Here is a 21,155-nt window from a genome sequence, read left to right on the forward strand (position 1 = left end):
TACGACGTTTCGAAGTCTGCATGACCTCATTATCAAGTAAAATGTTAAAACTGATGTAAAATTGTAGCTCAGAGATTATATACAAATAAAATGTGATAAATTCATTAGAATAATGAGCGTTGATTGTTATTGGTGTTTAGCATGTCAGATCGTGCAGTATATGTTTAAATAAATACTTTTGCACGTATTGAGTCAGACTGCGTGTTTAGCTTTGGTTTTTGTTCGCGAATGAATAACATTTCGTGAATTAGGCAGTCCATTTTCCCGCGGCATTTCTTGAGAACGGAAAACATTTCTTCTAGGCTAGTGGACGCTACACTGTGGGCTTCTTTCAGATGCTTGCCAATGACAGAGGCTTTATGTTCTTCTATGCGTTGATGAAGATGGCGTGTGGTATAACCGATATAATCCGCATCGCACAAATCACATTTAAAAGTGTAAACAACGCATTGGTGGTTAATTAAAGCGGGCTTCTCTTCTTGTATCTTGAGCTTTCCCTCGATCTTACGACTCGTGAAAACTGGTTGTAGGTCAGTTCCGATTTTCCGGCCAAGATCTTTCAGCTGATGTCTTACTGTGTCGGCCGATTTTTGGTCTTTAAATGGTAAAGTTATTCTGACAGGTTTTTGTGTAGCCGCGTCAAGTTCAGTTGGGGTTTCGTGACGGCTTTGGATCGTAGAATTCGTGTACCAGTCGATAGCTGAGTTGATGAGTTTCACTGGGTACTTAAGCTTAGTAAACATCCGCTTGAGATGCTGGCATTCCTTCGTAAAAGATTCTTTCGTTGATGACAGGCGGTAAGCTCGGTTCAGCATTGTATTCAGCAGAGATCTTTTGTAACGCTGATCGACATGGCTCTGGTAATGTAAGAGCAGTCCTGTATCAGTTGGTTTATGATATACGCTTGTTGTCAGGTGGCAACCGTTTTTCTCAATCATAATACCGAGGAATGGAAGCTTGTTGTTTTCAGCAATTTCCATTGTGAACTGTATGGCAGGATGGCATTCGTTCAATGTTGAAAGGAAAGCTGTTGCGGCTTGAATATTTGGCATCGTGGCTAATGTGTCATCGACGTACCTTTTGTAGAAACTTGGTAACTTGTTGTTGCGATCCAGTTGTTCTTCAATGGAGCACAGGAAAACGTTTGCCATAAGGGGTCCCAGGGGCGAGCCCATGGCCACACCGTCCACCTGCTCATAAAGTTGACCGTCGAACTTAAATAGCTGATCTTTGGTTGCTATTCTTAAAAGTTCGGTAAGACCTGTCTTTGTGAGGTTGAGACCATGCGTTTCATTAAACCAGTTGTTTTTAAAGGCTTTTTCAGCGATGATCTCAATAGCCTCGTCGAGTGGCACGTTGGTAAATAAAGCACATACGTCATACGACACGAGAATGTCATTCGGGTTGAGTGGTGTTTCCCTTATCACTTCGGCGAAGGAGAAGATATCACAGATAGTGTGCTGATGAACTTCGTTGTGTCTTTGATGGAAGCATCACTTAGTAGACGGATGTACTCTGTCTTGCCCATTACTACTACGCCAGATCCTTTGTCGGGTTTTGTAATGACAATGTCTTCCCTTCGTCTAAGTTGATTTATGGCTTGTTGCAGTGCTTTGGGTGGTCTTGGGCCTCTCCTTTGAATATAATTCAGGGCAGTCGAGCGAAGAGTCGCGGCGGCTAATTCTTTTTGGTCCTCCGGTAATGTGGGTTCAAGTCGCCAGTAAGCTTTTTCAAAGCTGGCTTTTACATCACGAGCTGGCACAGGTTGAGCGATGGAGAATTTCAAACCACGGCAGAGAACTAACTTTTCAAAGAATGACAGTCGGTACGATGAGATGTTTGTAATGTGTGCGTCAACGTCAAATTCCTTGTTAATTAACCTTGCAATCTTGCTCGTGTGGTTGGTCATTACGTCTTCGTAAAATTTCTTTCGAAGATCTGTCATAACGCGTAAGGTAAGCATGTACTGTAGCGGTGAACATTGTTGGCGGATTTCGTCATAGATGGTGTTCATTTCCATCTTTAACATAGCATTCTGTTTCACTTTTGATCTTAGCTCCTCGGCGATGACAATTGTTGAGAACGCTTTCGATGATTGTTGCCAGTTCTTCGACTTCGTCTGGTCGACTTTGGCGAAGGTTGGTGTAAGATCTACATTCTGGCAAAGGCGAAGAAATTCAATGGCTCCATCACATTTGATTTGCTTACTGCTTAACTGTTCAAGACGCCTGAACAAGTGCAGTCGATTCTCCCGTTTTAGAATTCTAATCAGAGAATGTTTAGAAATACATTTGATAATAAAATCGAGGGAATAACATTTCGTAAGATCGAGGGAAAGCTCAAGATACAAGAAGAGAAGCCCGCTTTAATTAACCACCAATGCGTTGTTTACACTTTTAAATGTGATTCGTGCGATGCGGATTATATCGGTTATACCACACGCCATCTTCATCAACGCATAGAAGAACATAAAGCCTCTGTCATTGGCAAGCATCTGAAAGAAGCCCACAGTGTAGCGTCCACTAGCCTAGAAGAAATGTTTTCCGTTCTCAAGAAATGCCGCGGGAAAATGGACTGCCTAATTCACGAAATGTTATTCATTCGCGAACAAAAACCAAAGCTAAACACGCAGTCTGACTCAATACGTGCAAAAGTATTTATTTAAACATATACTGCACGATCTGACATGCTAAACACCAATAACAATCAACGCTCATTATTCTAATGAAGTTATCACATTTTATTTGTATATAATCTCTGAGCTACAATTTTACATCAGTTTTAACATTTTACTTGATAATGAGGTCATGCAGACTTCGAAACGTCGTAGTTTTTTACCGTTAATTTTTATTATCAAATGTATTTCTAAACATTCTCTGGTTAATATTGTAAGAAGAAATTAGATGCTGGTCACTGTTAGGAGTCAAAGGGTTAATAACTAATCACTCAGGATTTTGCTTGTTATGTTGACACAATGCATTTGTTTTAGTAATGGATTTGTCTTAAAAAAAGTTACAAAAGTTTGCAGCTTGATAGTTTTAAGAGCAGGATGAAGTATACATAGATAAATGAAATTGCATTTAAAAGGAATAATTCTCTATACTCATTTATGATTTTGTAGAGATCGTTGAAGTCAGACCACAGCTGAATTACAACATCTTTCGTTTCAGGGAAGAGGATATCTTTTTGTTGCAGTTATGCTGGCAGAAAGTCCATAAGCTTTTCTTTATCTGATCCAATTAAACTTGTCCAGTCATAAGATCCACTTCCTTTCCCATCTGCATTCTTCTTTTCCCAGATGGAGAAAGGAATTCCAATATTATTTATAGCCTCGACAAGGGACTCTAGGTACACACCTTTCTTCTCTCCCCTTCCCTTTCTGAGGTCACCATTGCTGTCCCTTTCCATAACTTCAGTCATTAAGTTTTCAAGTAGGAGGTCTGTTATTCTCATCATCAGGTGGAGTTCATCCAAAATGACATGGTCTAGTTCGATATTTAAAAGGGGCTGGTTTATAACAAAATTTCCGAAGGAGTAGCATAGATTTAATATTGGACAGAGTCCTTTTCATTTCTGTAGAGAGGTAGTACTCGACTGGTTTTTCAGTGTTCCATCTATCCAACTTGTGAATAAGTCATCAAAGACAAGCATAAGTAGATGTGGCACCACTAAGACCCATGGCCATTAGAAGAAACTTATAATCTCCCAGAAACATTTCAATTTTCACTCCTCTTCCATCAACCTCAATTGAGCCAGCTTCCAAAGTAGCGTTGATTTCATCGATGGCTGATCTGAAAGAGTTTACCGTGGTTTCATACTTTTCTGGGCCATTGACAATTGCTATGGTTCTGTTGCCTTTAGAGGACATCACCTTTTCACCAGTTTGAAGAAGACAGAAGGAGAGGATCATGAAATTAGTGCTCTTGGACATTTTTGCCCCATCACCACTGATCTTGACTTTCACAGGTTCATTTAAGTCATAATGTGGATCTTTTTTTAAAAGTTCTCTCACATGTTCAATCAGTGTCTCAGAGAAAGATATCTGGGCACCTGGGTACTGGCCTGGAACAGGTTGAATTGTGCAAATCTTGGAGCTCATCACACATCATTGTAAGTTCGTGATAAAGTTCATCACTTACACAGAATTTATCTAAGAGAAAGAGGACTTGTTCCAGTTTTTCATCTTCCTCATCTGTAATGCTGGTTGGTGTGAGTGTGGGTACGGCAGACTTTTTACTGTCAAAATGAAGCGTATATGGTGTGCCATGTTTGGCATCCGCACCTTTGAGGCAACTCAATTCCAATCCATATGACTTCATGAACCAGAGTGCCACTTCTGCTCTACTTTTTAGTGCTTTTAGTTGCCTGGACTTCTGCCTTTGGCAAAGATCACCCAGCTTCTTCCCAGTGCACCCTACCTCCCCCAGCCTCTCCTCGAGCTTATTTATGTGCTGAAACAACTCATCGTTTTGTCCTCTTAATTGAGCTATTTCCTCATCTTTTTCCTTCAGGTGTTCGTCCGTTTCTTTCAGAGCTTCATTTATTTCTCTCACTAGTTCTTTCTTTTGATCTTCCAGGTCTTCATTTTTTCCTTCTACTCCTGAATGTCTTGTATTGAGCCTATAAGTTCTTCTTCAACACCTTTGAGTGATACAAGTTCATGTTCAAAACTGCTAACTTTAAGACTTTTTTGATCGAGTTGATTCCTTCCTCGACTATTCTTAGCATTTCTGTACTTGCTTCTCACTGACCCGGCTTGTTTTGACAAGTTGTTATTGATTCGTTGCCCTGACTCTTGGTTTATTCGAGCGCAATGCCCGAGGATCAAATCATTAACAAGAGTGATGTAGTTACGAGTGTTCACTTCAGGATCGCTCTTGTCAACGTTGTCATGCCATTCTTTTAGGAGAAAATACGGTATTTCGACTGACAAGGCAATCTGAGATTCGTCACCATCCTCTCGGCTGCGATATTATTTTTTGCTGGGCTGCTAATTCGAAGATTGGCAGCAGCTTTTTGTTGCTCACGATCGCTTAATAAATCATACATGGTTTGAACTTAAAACAAGTAAATAAATGCGCTGCAGATGCTATAGCGATGTCGTAATATTTAAATATTAATTTCCAAGCAGAAATACAATCACGCACGCGACCCACGTGCGAACGGACTGAGATGGGAGCTTGGGTATTGTAAATAGTGGACTGCTGTTTTTAAGACCAGCGTACTTCCACATGAAAATGCCTCGCTATCGCTATATTCCTAAAATGGCTTCCAAAACAACGAAGGAAAAGTGCCGATACGGCGGACGTTTTCTATATTTTTTGCATTGTTATGACGCGTCTCTTCTTAGGGACATGTTGCATAAATAACTGGATTATCACTCTTCTTATGCGTTGATTTGTCCGAACTATTTAGTCGATCTACAGGAAATTTCTGGTGGTTATTGAAAGTTTGTTCTTAGACGATGACGTGGAGAGCAATGGAAAATGAATTCATTCAAGCTTTGATGTCCAAATTTGAACATGCCTCAGGTAATATTTGACGACATTTGAGAACTTATGAGACATTTTGGGTCTCTTTTAGGTCAAATCTTGAATCATCATTTGTCCGAACGTTTCTTTTAAAAATCAACCACTGGACAATATTTTAGTATCACAAGGATGTCCTCTTTGTTTTAGGAGCAATGGAAGATGGTCATCTTCTTTTACAGGTCAGCAATTCGGATATATATTTTTTATCCTATACATTTCTTTGTAATCGTTTCTCCGCCATCTTTAAAGGCTTGGTGAGGTGAAATATGATCGATCGATGTCTCCGATTTCTGGTAATGATGTAAAAGTTTGTTTTAAATGATGCTATTTTATTACTTTCTTTGTATTTATATCCGAAGTTATAACCTCAAATTTCTAAAAAAAAAAAAGAGCTTCTTCCTGTTCAATGTTGTACACTTTTCTCATCCACTAAATCTTTCTATCAGATTTAAAAAACAATCTTCAACTAAAAGACTTTGAAAAAGGACAAAGTGGAAACAACACACCAGACCCCCATTGCACGCTAATTCTAGAGCATCCCTTAATCCAGTTTAACAGAAATATAAACAACAGTAAACAGTCAAATTGAAGTACGGTTATAAGAAACCGGATGTCTCTATAAAGGCCTTAAAGAATCCGTGGGGGTTCGTGAGTTATCTAACAGCGTCGAGTAGTTTGTGATAATGTGCAGAGATATGAGGTGTTCACCACTGGTATTTTGTTACTTCATTGAGCTGAAGAAACGCGGTTCGTGGTTCCAAAGTCTTGAACATCTTTTTCAGATCAACAAAATTTGTAAATTTCGCGTATACCGTGATAATGTTTTATAGACGCTTGGAGAGAAGTTCAGAGAAATGACACATTTTCAATTAGTCGTTTACACCTTTTGCACTGTAAGTTTAAATGACTGGCTCATTTAAACTGGGTTTTCACTATAGGTGTCACTAAGCTGTTTTTTCTTTTTGGTTTTTCATTCATTCTTCGTGCAAAGAAGTATAAACACAAGAAGAATGAAACACAGCCTTGAACACTGAACTACATAGAATATTCTTGACTTGATAGCGAGAATATTTAAAGAAGAGGGAAGGGTCTAACGGTAAATTTGACCCTAGAATGATCCCTCAACAAATTCCCTGACATTTTTTTCTTCGATAATCCATTTTTGCGAACGAATACAATGCATGTTTAAGAGGAAATTTCTTAGTCTGTGTTTTAGTGCAGCTTTATTGGGACATGACCAATGATATGCATGAAACATGCAATATAATATAACCCACGCACTTAAATGTCTGTTTTGAGGGTGGGATTTGACTTGTTCCTCTTATACACCAATATTTAGAAAGACTCCAAACTTACAGCACTTCCAGGTGGGTATTGTTACTGAAAATGCCTGATGGTAATTTCTTCAACTGGTTGTTGCTCAGGGACCTGTCAAAATTTAGTAAATGTAGTGTCAATTACATAGTACTTGACAACAAAGTTCAATCAGAGTAAATGTGCTTCAAGCTATTCCTGATGTAATGACACGAGGGTCTAAACCATACACTTCGTTATCAAACCAATGTTGTCATTGATCTGATATCTCCAGTTTAGTCTGACATCTCAAGGCAGGATAACAAGAGAGGATAACAAACTATAATCTGGGACATTATTAATTGAGACAAATTTGAACTTTTTTAGCTCTGAAAACAACTTGATTCTTTACAAATGCTTTTTCACCCTCCTCCTATTACCCATTGTTGTACTACACAAGGCTTGACATTACACACTGTCATGTATTGTAGTCCTCATAATAATCCAAGCAACAGTGAGTAGGGGATAAGGAGTGAGTAAATTAACAGCAATGGTTTGGAGCGGGAAATATTGGAATAGTCATATTATGAAAATAGTTTGTTGAAGATTACATACAACGTTTTTTGTTGCACATGCACAGATTCATATGGTACGATCGGGCTTATTTTCGCAAGACAGAGACAGGGAATAAAATTTGTATCTCTGCTGAGGATTAATCAGCTGAAGCTTTTAAAAATCAAAAGAAACCTGACATAGTAGTCTTGCATTCAAGCTGTATTTGACAAACTTTGCATATTTTATGATTAATAATGTCCACTCTTAAGGGTGGATAAGTGGGATTATTTGCACACAGATTTGTCTAAATCGGAATAAGCAGAAAGTTTGAAAGTTTTAGATAAGGCTTCTATTATATTCTATTCTATCCTATTCTTTCCACTATTTGTTTTAAACAACTTTCTTGAACTTTACACGTAAATCTTAACAAAATACTTCTTGTTCAATATTGAACACCTTTTTAATACGTTGAATCTTCCTACTGTCCCACGCAAGATGAAAACTTAAAATTGAAAGGCTTACAAAACGATTATAAAAGCTGACGTTTCGAGCGTTAGCCCTCCGACGAAGGGCTAACGCTCGAAACGTCACCTTTTGGAATCGTTACGGTGGCCAATTTACCACTTCAACTTTGTTGATATATCCAAGTTATATCAGTCTGATAGTTGCCCCTTGGAAATTTGATGTTCTTAAAACTAGCATATTTGTTTTAAGAACATCAAATTTCCGCGAGGCAACTATCAGCCGATAGTTCCTCGACAGAAACACTCTATTGTTTAAATATATTTCGTTACAATATCTCTGAAGCGTTATTGATTTGCGTAATTTATATTTTATTGCAGTAAATGGTTTGCGTAATTCATGGCAATTAATTTATTGCAGTAAATAGTTTGCGTAATTTATTTTTTATTGCAGTAAACTGGGTAAGTAACATTTCTTCTCGTTCCTTAGACAAGACTGAAACTCAGGTACTATCATACGGACTAAAACACTCAGTAACACCTAAACGCATACCGACCGAGGCTATTGTATCTAGTGTTGAGGCGGCCCTGTCTCGGCAACGAGAGCTATCTGAGCCGACCAAGGATAACATCAGAAGCAGAATTGCCTCCGCTATACAATGAACGTCACTAAATGACAGCAACTTGAATAAAGACGAACAACGCGCACTGAAACGACTGAGAAACGACGAGAACATAGTCATCCTACCAGCCGACAAAGGACGAGTTACTGTTGTTATGGACAAAACTGACTATCACGACAAAATGGACGCACTAGTTAACGACAAACGAACCTACGAAGAACTCAAACGTGACCCAACTTCTGCACTTCAACGTAAACTCAACAGTAAACCACTGACACTCAAGAAAATGAACGCCTTTGACACACAACGGTACTATCGACTGAGGTGCTCGGTACCACAGCCACCGGAATTCTACGGTTTGCCGAAACTACACAAACTTGGTTTCCCGATGCGACCTATTGTTTCTTTCTGTGGCTCTCCCACATACCAACTATCCAAGTACCTGACGACAATACTACAACCGCTAACCGACAAATCCAGACATAAACTACAATCCACTGAAGACTTCATTTACGCTACCAAGACTGTTCAGATACCTGACGACTACAAAGTAGTGTCATTTGATGTGAAATCACTGTTCACAAGTATTCCACTTCAATTGGCATTACAATGCACTGAGACTGCAATCTGACAATCTACCGACCCACTACCGCTACCGACAGACGACATTATGGACTTGCTAAAGATTTGCCTAACGTCTACTTACTTTCAGTACAACGCTAAACACTACAAACAGTTACACGGCACTGCCATGGGGTCTCCAGTTTCTGTTGTTATAGCAGAAATTGTGATGCAGAACATCGAGGAACGCGCCCTTTCGACTTGCCGACAAACGATACCGCTTTGGTTACGTTACGTTGACGACACCTTCACCGCTGTTCGACACGACGAAATTGACGCATTCCACCGCCACCTTAATGAACAAAACACTGACATACAGTTTACCAGAGAGGTCGAAGAAAATGGCAAACTTCCTTTTCTAGACTGCCTGGTAAGCCACAACGACAACTCATTACGGACGACAGTTTACAGGAAACCGACATACACCGACAGATTACTAGACGAGTCATCCTACAACCCTACATCACACAAAGCCACAACTATCAGAACTCTAACACGACGCGCACAACTAGTATGCGACTCGACAGACAGCCTATCCGACGAGAACAAATACCTTCACCGTGTTTTTACGAAGAACAACTACTACAACGACTTCATCCGACGAAACACACACGGACCCACTACCACTACCGAAACAAACGACACCGCAACCCTTACGACTACAGCAACCATATCGTACATAAAAGGCATGTCTGAAAACATCTTGCGCATCTTACTACCCTTCAATATCCGCATCGCCCACAAACCCATTACCACACCACGTCAGTCACTAACCAACGTTAAAGACAAAGACGAACCGAGGAACAGACAGGGAACGATTTATAAGATCAATTGTTCCGACTGCCAAGCCTTCTACATCGGTGAGACTGGCAGAAACCTCACAACAAGACTGACTAAACACAGACGGGCGACGAGGAAAGGTGATCTCAGCAATCATATTGCTGAGCACCATCGACTTACCAACCACAACATTGACTGGGACTCTGCGCAATGCCTAACCTACAGCACTGACTATTTTCAACGACTGACTCTGGAAAGCTGGTTTACTAACTTAGAACAGACTCCCCTAAACAGATGTCAACAACTATCCGCTCCATATAAACGACTCATTCACGACATAAACATCACAAACGACCGAAAAAGAACGACCTAACTTTACCGACAGATCGAAACATAACAATCACGACCGACTTACGTCACTCGAGTCTTACAGCCAATAACATCACGGCAAAACCAACCGATCATTTCACACGAACTGAAATAAGAACATTCTACTGACAACAATCATTCACTTGACTCTGATGATGACTTCCGCACAGGTTGTCGAAACGTTAGTCACTTCGCAAGACTACACTCACCCGGACGATCAGACTACACCTTATTTTTTATTGGTAGAGATATTGGGCTACAGCCCCTTTCCTTTCAACCTTCCGCCCGTGCCCCCTACAAAATACTTTAAATTCACAGCAAAAAAAAAGATTGTCATTCATTTTATGTCTTGTCGTGGTAACCCGTAAAGCTTTTACCGCGAAAGGACGCTAGGGAGTTCACGCCGGCAGAATCAAGCGGAAGTGGACGAGTTTCCTCCTCCCTAGGATGGAAGAAATAACCCTCCAGTGGCTACGAAACTTTCCTTCCCACCTCCTTCCTTCTCTCCTAAAACTCGAAGGGTAACTAGGCTAAGAACCTGTGGATTGGGTCGATATACATATATCATAACGATTGTCTGATTGACGACTACAAAGTGTTGCCTTATCTATCAATATTTTATTTTAAACAATAGTACATTTTTTTTAACTTTGGTGAATATGTCTGATCATTTCAGTGTAGTAACTGTTACAACTATCTCTTCAACACTTTTGGTTTCCCTGTGCATTGTCCTTTTAAATTACCTGCAAGATTAGAATTAGGAGGAATAGACTTCATTTTTGACTTACAGAAATCTTAGGTTGGTATTGTTCATGAATATCTCTTTTGGTAAGTCCTCCAACCGGTTGTTGTCCAAGTACCTGTCAACAAATGATGGCAGTTAGTTTGTGTAACGAGCGTTCAGCTGCATTGCTGATATAAATGCATTATTGTTATCATCAATACCTTCAAGTGGTGTTTGGGTAAGAAGCAAAGCTACTGACACTGAAAGAGATTCATATTTGAGCCAAGCGTGTCCAATGCATGATTACATTTCGTGGATCGCGCGTAGCCGATATATCAGACATCTATCCATGTAACATGTATTAGCCATTGGCCAATCCTATTTTGGGGAGTCCACTGAGCGTTCGTGCTTTCTTTGGTGGCATTTCCTTTACCATTAAGAAATAGACTGAGGACACATTCATTTTGTCAAGGAGCATTTGAAATAGCGTATCAATTTTTCGTAAAAAGGAACTGCGCAGTAATGCAAAATTAAAAGTTTGACCCTGTGGAAAGTAAGCTTTTTCTTTGCCATCATGAAATGTAAGGAGAGATGATTTTTTCGCAATTTTGGCAATTAATTTACAAATGTCTTTCACATGATTTCATGATGATATTTTGGCTAATTTACGGTTAACAGATACATATTATTTTTATTGTCGGCATAGGAATCAACTGATTCGCATAATTGAGTTGCAAAGCACGAAATAAGAACCTAAGCCTTCGATCTTTCTTTTGGAAGTACGGAATGTGTATTTTTTTTCTTTTTTCCGCGAGCTTTGAAAATCGTGATGAATCTATTACAGTCAATCTCAAGTCTCTGCATCTACGATGATTTCCTTGCTCTATTCGGCTACGTTTATAGTATTTTCGACAATTTGAATATTTTCCTAAATGTCATCTCTCGAACCTTACTAAGGCGTAAATCTTCAGAAATGATATTTACTTTCTTAGCACACCGCACCAAGAGATGATAAACTGAGAAAACTTATCCCCGTGACCCATGATGTATTTGAAATGTCGCGCCATGCTGGTAAGTTGAAATGTCGCGCCATGCTGGTAAGTTGAAATGTCGCGCCATGCTGGTAAGTTATTCTTATTTATACGTCCATGATAGCGCGGTGAACGATCTCGCTATAATCTTTCGTTGCGGTTTTCGGTGTTTTAAAAACTGTAACTGAGCACTGTGATAACAAATTTAAAAATGCTTGTCTCACCGTTCGAATAATTATTCATTATTGACCAAATCTGTTCGTTCAAGATGGCTGGATATTGTCCTCGTCCTTTTTTAACTTTTGCGTTTTTGTGGACCGAGACAAAATTGAAATCCATAAAAACGCGAAAAAAAAAAATAAAATAAGGCCAATATCCAGCCATCTTGACCGCACAGATTTGGTCAATAACGAATTTGTTAAGTTGCAAAAAATGTTCGATATAATAAGAATAAGCAATGTCGTGTTTATTTCGAGAGCCGGAAAAGAAATCAAACAGTGTTTGTATCGCAATAAACCCATGAGAGTCGTTTAATGTTTTCTTTCTTCTTCACCTTTTTTGCACTCTCCAAGGTCGTCATTGTGAAAAAAAATTCATGAACTTTGTAGGTCCACTCCACGCAATCCTTTTCTTGAGCTGGACCATGGCAGGTGTAGACAATCTCTTTTGTTTTTAAATTTCAAATTCCGTATTCATGCATGGTGCATGTGATTTTAAAAATTAACCAATTACTTTAAGAGGTAGACATTGGGGTTTGCGGTATTGCGGTGTTGCGGTGTTGCGGTCTTGACCCTTTTTTAATGCTGTATTGCTGAGAAGAACAACTCACATTTCGGTTTTGCGGTGATCTCAAAGCTTACGATGTTCAATGTTTTTAATTTTAGATTCACGGTGTTAGGTAAAATAGAACATTTCCAGTGTTGCAATTTATTCTTCATTAGATTTTGACCCATAGTTAATTGTCGAACAAAACGGGATAATCTTTAACAAACGTTAATCGTCGGCTGATTAACCCCCGGGTTGTGTTCGTTAATATTTTACTTGACCTCTGGACCACTACAACACGCATGGCCACCAAAAGAGCAGCACGTGGTAACGATGAGTGAGACCGGATCAGGTAAAACCTGTGACTACATCATAGTGTCGGCGTGTTAATGACATCCCTTGCGGAGATGGGAGTTGTGAATACCGCAAACAGAATAGAGTCTATTTTGTTTGCGGTCTGGTGGTATTAAGAGCCCCACATTAAAATTAAAAACTGACGTGGACGTTTGCCGTGTTTCTTGATTATTGTTATTGTTGTTGTTTTTTTTTTATCACTGTTATTACGGAGTTGGTTTGGTTTCTTTTTCTCCTTTTGGCTTTTCGTTTACGCCAATTTGTTATCCCTTAATTTAGAACTTTAAGAGGTCTTCTGGATTTTTATTGAAGCCAAATGAACTGGTTACTTTACTAGTCGGGTATTTGTCTCTTGATGGTTTGGTTGGATTGACGCCTCCGTCTTCAGTCAGTGCTTTTTAGATAGATAATTATAGTTAAAGTTTTAATTCAAGATAAGACCCCCTGTAATCAAGTTCCTTTTTGAAATAAAAGAGAAGAGTAGACCGTAATTCTCGATAAAGTAGTCAAGACCCGTGGGCAACAGTAAGCAATAACTTAGTTTATGATTATGTCACATAGCTGTGATTCAAAGCGACACTTTAAGTTTCTTTTGGTTCCTTTAATTGTCACGTGTTCTTTTCCAAAATTGAGACTATTTTTAAATCTATGTGTAGTGTAGTCTGGAAAAAGCCGGAATTCCGCCGGAATATTTCAACGTAAATTTTTTGAATTCAAAACGACTCCGATGATTTTCCAAAGAGTATACGAGATTCGAATATACTCCGATGATTATCACGAAGATTATTCGATGATTTCCGAAATTACCCAGAGAGCCCTGAATTTTTGAAGGCTTGTTTTTTCAATTCTGCTCTTTTCTTTTTTCAAGATTTTTCCGGAGAGTGTACGAGCTCCGAATATATACTCCGAGGATTAACCGAAAAACTATCCGAGGGTCTCCGAAGTTACCCGGAGGTCCTCGAGGAACAATCGAGCCCCAGGCTTCATTTGTTTTTTATCGACTTTTTTTATTACATCTTTTGTTTATTTTTAATTATTAACTTATCTATTTTTTAACGGCCGTGAAACTAAACAGTAAACAGCAAATCATTAATCAAATTATAGTTTAACATGGTTAGCGTCCCTTTAATCGCATCTCGATTATTCATTAAAAGGGTACAAAGAAAATATAGCAATGCCCTAGTCAGTCTGCCATTTACAGAATTTCAATTCCGGGAAAGCACTGCTTAACGAAGCGATAAGCTCTTCCGTTAGAGACATAGAGACAGGCCTCCCTTATTCCTCCTCGACAGACCTAGCAGGTTTTCCAGCTTACCTCTCCGAAGAGCGTACGGGCTCCGAATAAACTTGAAGATTAACCAAAGATTTTCTGAAGGTTTTTGAAGTTACCCGAACATCCCTGAAGTTTTCAAGGCCAGTCTTTAATTTAAAACAATTCCGAAGATTTTCCGAGTGGTTTACGAGCTGTGCACATACTCCGAAGTTACTCGAGGATCCGGCCTGAGGAATAATGGAACCCCCATGAACATGGTCGAACACCTATGAGGAATTAAGAAAACGCTGAAGAATCTATTTTTATGTTAGTTACACGGAATTTTTTATAGTGAATTTTGTCTTAGCCACGTGAAAAGTGCTTGGATATTGGGTAAATTCAAATCAGTTTGTTACCGGTTGGACAGTTAACCACCCGATATCCCACTCCTTTTTCCTCGTCCGAAGAACAAAGAAAGATCGAAAACGCAGGCCTTGTGAAGACTTGGAATGCAGTAAAATACGTTAGTGACGCCATTGTCTAAAAATTGATCGCGAAATTATTTTTTTGAGTTCAACTTGAATTAATAACTTGAATTTTGAAAAAAAATATCAAATCTACAGCCACAGCATCAGACTTTTTCCCTGACCAGCAAGGTGTCTCACGTGGCTACAGCAATGGGAGGTGCTGGCCAAAATCATCCTTTTGGATACCCAGGGCCGTTACCAAGTCATTTAGGACATCTATGTTTAGCCAAAGGCTGTCGCCGGCGATGTCTTCTACCGGCAGCAGCATTCGTTTAGCGGTATGCGTCCACTCCAACCATCCATGCCCTAAGGTTTTCCTTTACTGCCGAAACCCATCATTTCTGAATCTTCTAATCCTTTCTTCTAAATGAAGCTAAAAGGAAATATCTCAAAATGTAACGGATGTGAAGGAAACTTTCAAAAAGACTCTCAACCTGTTGATAGCATGCCAGTCATAGGACGTTTAGAGGTGGACTGGTATCCAAGTCTCTACTTAGATGGCACAAAGTGCTGGAAGTTAGCAAGAGCACAAAGAAGATACTACCATATTAACACAGCTTGTCTGTGCATTCGTCGTTCCTGTTTCCATACAGGCCACTTGCAAGGACAGTTGAGGAGAACTGTGGGAGGCCTGTCTCTAACGGAAGACCTTGTCGCTTTCGTTAAGTAGTGCTTTCTCGGAATTATAATTGAATAAATGGTAGACTGACTAAGGCATTGCAATATTTTCTTTGCACCCTTTTAATGAATAATCAAGATCCGATTAAGGGGACGCTGACCATGTTAACCTATAATTTGACGAATAATTTGCTGTTCATTATTTATTTTCACGGCCGTTAAAAGATAGATAAGTTAATAATTAAAATTAGAACATAGCTAGCAGAACCGCGCAATGAAATTCAATATTTGTAAGCGTGCTCAAAATCCCGATAGTGCACGCTGACAGCGTCAGCAAATCGCTTCGCCAGAAATTTTTTTTTCGCGCGAGCGGCCGATTGTTAGCGCGGGAAAAATAATATATTTCGCGACAATAATGGATACAAACAGAAACTCGGCCTGCTAGTCCGAAAACGAAGACAATGTTTCGACCTTTTCCCTTGGGCTAGAGTTCTTAAATGAGGCAGAAAAAGAGAAAAACAAAGGAAAAGGGCACTCGGCATCAGCGCCGTCACGATTCGCTTCAACTGATATTGTTGTCCATTTTTCCCGTCGGATTTGATGCATAATTCTACCGGCTATGTTCTAAAACAATTGGTTCATGCTTTCAGCTGTGCACTATCGAGTTATCGAGCACGTGGGAAGTTTGGAGAGCACGAAAGAAGCTAGAGTTACCCTCGGCTATCGCCTCGGGCAACTCTTACGCTTCTTTCGTGCTCTCCAAACTTCCCGCGTGCTCCATAACTCGATAGTGCACGCTAAAGCATGAACCAATTGTTAAATAAACAAAAGATGAAATAAAAAAAGTCGATAAAAAACAAATGAAGCTGGGGTTCGATTGTTCCCAGAGGATCTCCAAGTAACTTCGGAGACCCTCGGATAGTTTTCGGTTAATCATCGAAGTATATTCGGAGCTCGTACACTCTTCGGGAAATCATCGGAGTCGTTTTGAATTAAAAAGAAAACAGATGTTGAAATATTCCGGTCGAATTCCGGCAGAATTCCGGATTCCGGCTTTTCCAGACTACCCTATAAGTAGTGTATAGAAGTACCCACGTGTGGAAAGGGATGTAATACACTTGGGACCTACGAATTTGCATGCATATATGTAGCATGTAGTTCTTTATTGGTAAAGAGTAAGTGTGTAAAGGACGTGAGTAAACGGTTTTCAATTTAACCGCGGTGTATTACAATATATATGTTCGCACAATACTCTGGTAATTTCTTCTGGCACAGTGCGACCGGAGTTTGAAAACTGGTAACGAGTGCATCAAAACAAAAATCTTTCACGTGGAGAGCGTTTATCTTGTCAAAGTTTGGAACTTTTATTATTACATCCTTTATAGCGCTTTGAATTTGAAAAAATCCACGCTGAAAGACTGAATCACAATGTTAACAACTCAATGTTTCCATTGATTGGAAAATGGTGATTGTTTCGTCGAAGCAATGCCTACGCAATACTGTGTTCCCGGCTGCACCAAGAAAGGCTATCTTGAAGAGTGTAAAAAAATTTCATATTTTTTTTCCCTACTGATAAGTCTTTACGAAAACAATGGACTCATGCTATAAAGAGAGATGAAGGGAAAAAATTCGTATAAGTAAATCCACTAAGGTATGCTCGAGGCATTTTAAAACGGAGGACTTTCAGAGATCGCTAGGTGGAAGTAAGATAAATCTGAAGCCTGGAGTCGTTCCTACAGTATTTTCGTGGCGCACGTCTCCTCGCAGACGAAAGCCCCCGCCATTCAGACATTTAACAGCAACAGGTTTTGACGATATCTCAGAGGCTGTTAGCGAGAATGAAGATAATTTGGAATTGATTAAACAGCCACCATATCAAGAGAGATCAACTCGAACGGACGAGACTTCGGTCATTGAAAATACAACTCAGACTGAAGACAAAGTATTCGAAGACAAAGAATCTCAAACATAACATAACGAGTTAATTGTAAGAATGGAAAAAGAGATTTCTGGATTGAAAGCCGAGATTGATAAACTTATGAAACAGACTGATGCACTGAAAGCTAGACTATTCAGCTTTGATAGATCGCATTCCAAGTCATCGTCGATCAGCTTTTACACAGATTTCCGGACTTTGAGGTGTTTAAAGCAGTATTTGACTTTCTTGATCCTGACGAATGTGGTCAAAACATTAGGTATTGGACACTTTTAAATACCGAGGAGCCATCACTTGATATTTACGACAACGAACACTACAGTAAATCAGAAAAAGGACGACCAAGAACTCTTAAGGCAAATGATGAGTTTTTCTTAGGGATGTGTAGTCTGTAAGACAAGACTTTGCTGAAGAGTACCTGAGTTATCTGTTCCATATTTCACTATCAACAGTAAGCTGTAGTGTTATATCCTGGGTCAATTTTATGTACCTTAATTTGCTAAGATTATATGGCCCTCAAGAACAGTAACTAACAACACCATGCCAGAAGCTTTTAAAGCAAAATACTCAGCAATAAGGGTTATTATTGACTGCACTGAGGTACGATGCCATTAAATGCCAAGCACTTTACAGCTTAATGGGGAACTATTTAGCAATTACAAAAATCACACAACACTGAAAGGTTTAGTTGGCATCTCACCAGGCGGTGCAATGGATTTTGTGAGTGAGCTTTACACTGGCTCAATATCTGACAGAGAAATTGTTGTTCGCAGTGGCTTTCTGGACTTGCCATTTTGATGACAAAGATCTTGTTATGGCCGATAAAGGATTGATGACCTAATGTTACTTCCAGGTGTGCATGTGAAACTGCCTCCATTTCTTGGTGGTTCAGACCAGATGGCTACAGAAGATGTTGTGGCAACACAAGAAATTTCCAGTCTTTGCATCAATGTTGAGCGGGCAATTGACAAGATTAAGAACGCTCACAGATGGGATGGTGTTGTCCCTGTTCATCAGATTGGCCTGGCAAATCAAATGTGGGCTGTTTGTGCATTTCTGTGCAATATACAGCCCAACATAATTTCAGTTTAACAAAATAAACCACTAAAGCACCTTAAAATTGCATTTTAAAAGGAATAATTACAGTTCTTAATATGACAAAATTGTTTTATACATTGTTACGATTTACAAAATTTAATAATGATAATAAAATATTTATAAATAACTGCAACCATTTGTTTCAAATTTAACTCATTTACATCATTATGTAGTACAATATTTCTGCTATTATGTTATCATATATTTATAATCAAGTTATATACAACTCAGTGTAAAGAGATTTAAGTCACAAATTGCTGGTTAATGTTAAAACTACTCACTCATTAGAAGTATTTTCATTTACTTCACTGTTGTTGTTTGTAGATGCTTCTTCAATAGCATACTTAATAAAGTTGTTAAAATAATATGATGTGAGTTCCTGTCTTAAATTTTTCCAAAAATCTGCATCAAAAGCCATTCGTTGTATGTATATGCCTTTTCTTGTGTAGAGTATAAAATCACACCATCTACAGCCCGTAACACCCATCTTCCCTTGTACTTGTGCATACTATTCATGATTTTTCTTTACTTGGCAGGTATCTGTGCCTGTTTTTCCATACAAAACTTTGTATCAGAGCAAACATCAATTGGAGCAGCATTGGCTACCTTATAAAGGCATTTTACTTGAGCTAGACCAAAAGTTTGTAAACAGCTAGGATCAATAACTTTTGCATCAGGAGTGGCACCAAGAATAGGGTGAGATTTGGAAATTACAAATCCAGAGGGAAAAAATTTAACTGGGGTTCTAGTATTTTTCATGTATTTTTGATACTCCATCAATGCGACCGGCTCAAAATTTCTTCCATGATCTACAGCTCTGTTGAGAAACTTCTCTGGATGCATCAGTGTTTCTGCCAATGTATTGTAGTTTCCCCAAGCTTTTTCTGTGGCTGATCAGATGAAATTTAGATGCCGTAAAACGATGAAATCGCTGTTTGTTCCATTCCTCACAATTAGCCTGGGCCCTGGTGTTAACTTAAATGTCATTGATTTAATTTTCATCCTTTTTAAGAGATGTGATATTTTTTTGTTCTTCAGTGGAAAGTGTATCTGGAATATTCATATTTTCTTCTTCAATGTGGGGAAATCTTGGAAATTTCTCACAATTGAGTGCTTCAATCCTACGTGGCACTATACTCAAGTCAGCTTTGGCTGAAAAATTAGATTCAGCTAATAAAAGCTGATAGGATCCAAAGGAACCTACTGGGCATTTACCAAATTTGGTGTCCACCATGTTGTGTTGTGTAGTATCTGATGCAATCTGAGATAGTCCCATGTTTGCATAAATTGTATTCAAATCTTGCTTAAAATGTTCAATTTTGTTCTTCATGATAAACTGCACTTATCCTTGCTTCATAAAGAAGTGACTTCACTCCTCCATCTTTAGAAGTTCTTGTAGAAGTAGTTTCCCATTTAGTTTTATATACGACCACATTGGAGATGGGCTGTGGAGATATATTAGAGCCTCCTCTTTTTCTCGCTGTGCCATTTTTGTAGTTCTGAAGTACAAGCTAGACCTTCAGTCTCATCTTTATCTTTACAAAGATCCTTCGTCGACTTAGTCATACAAGTATACTTGCAAAGTTTTAGCATTAAAGTTAAGATGTGATTGCAATATCCAACACTGCCAGCGACACAACTACAAAATTCATGCAATACTTTTCCAGATATAATGCATATTGCAAGTTTAAGGTCATGAGGGGCATCATTCTTTTTTTTTTCTTTTTTTTTCTTTTAGTACAAATTCACTCCACAAGAATACACAAACAGTTAGTATTAACTACAATTAAGGTTATTAAAACCATAATAGGAAAAATTATGGAGGAGACAACCAAAAGCGCTGACGCACCATACAAGGGATGCCCCCCCTCTAGTTAAAAAATTTAATATAGCAAAACTATATAGAAATATAAAAATAGATGCCCTAATTATCCTTATCCTTAATAAAACTTAAAACATTATTTTTAAAAGTCTCAATACTATCTGATTCTCTTATGCGATTAGGTAAGCTATTCCATTCACCAATGATACGGTTAAAAAAACTGTATTTGAGACCGTTAGTTCTGCTAAAAATTTGGGACAAGGTCCTGTGTGTCATTTTTCCTCAGATTATAAGCCATGCTTCTGTCCTTACAAAATATGAGCTTATCGGAAATGTCTATGTCATAATGGCCATGAATTACTTTGAACAAAAACGCAACATCCCTAATGAACCTCCTATCCGATAATAACAACAATTTCAATTTAGATAGTCTAGTACCATAATCACCATCAGACCTAGTGATCCATCTGGTAGCTCTTCGCTGAACAGCCTCCTATTTGTCAATGTTACGTTTAGTATAAGGGTTCCAAGTTTCACATGAATAATCCAGTAAGGGTCTCACAAGACTACAATAAAGTGTTCTCATGGTTTCAACATCATTTAAGTGCCTACAAGTCCTTTTTACCAACCCTAAAACCCTATTGGCCTTACCACTTATTCTATCTATATGCTGGTTTCACGAGAGACCACTATTAGTAAACAATCCTAAATCTTTATAAACATTAACACATTCCAAGGGTTGACCCTCAATGTTATACTCCCCAACTAAGGGTGCCTTTTTCCTGGTTATTCGCA

The 21,155-nt window shown here is 38.8% G+C and overlaps 1 pseudogene; it reads right to left on the bottom strand.

The window, feature by feature from the left end:
- The window catches only part of LOC148737703 (uncharacterized), a 90,415-nt pseudogene that overhangs the window by 39,187 nt on the left and 30,073 nt on the right, over nucleotides 1-21,155 (bottom strand).

Source organism: Stylophora pistillata, chromosome 2, assembly GCF_964205215.1.
Source record: "Stylophora pistillata chromosome 2, jaStyPist1.2, whole genome shotgun sequence".
Classification (NCBI taxonomy): Eukaryota; Metazoa; Cnidaria; class Anthozoa; order Scleractinia; family Pocilloporidae; genus Stylophora; species Stylophora pistillata.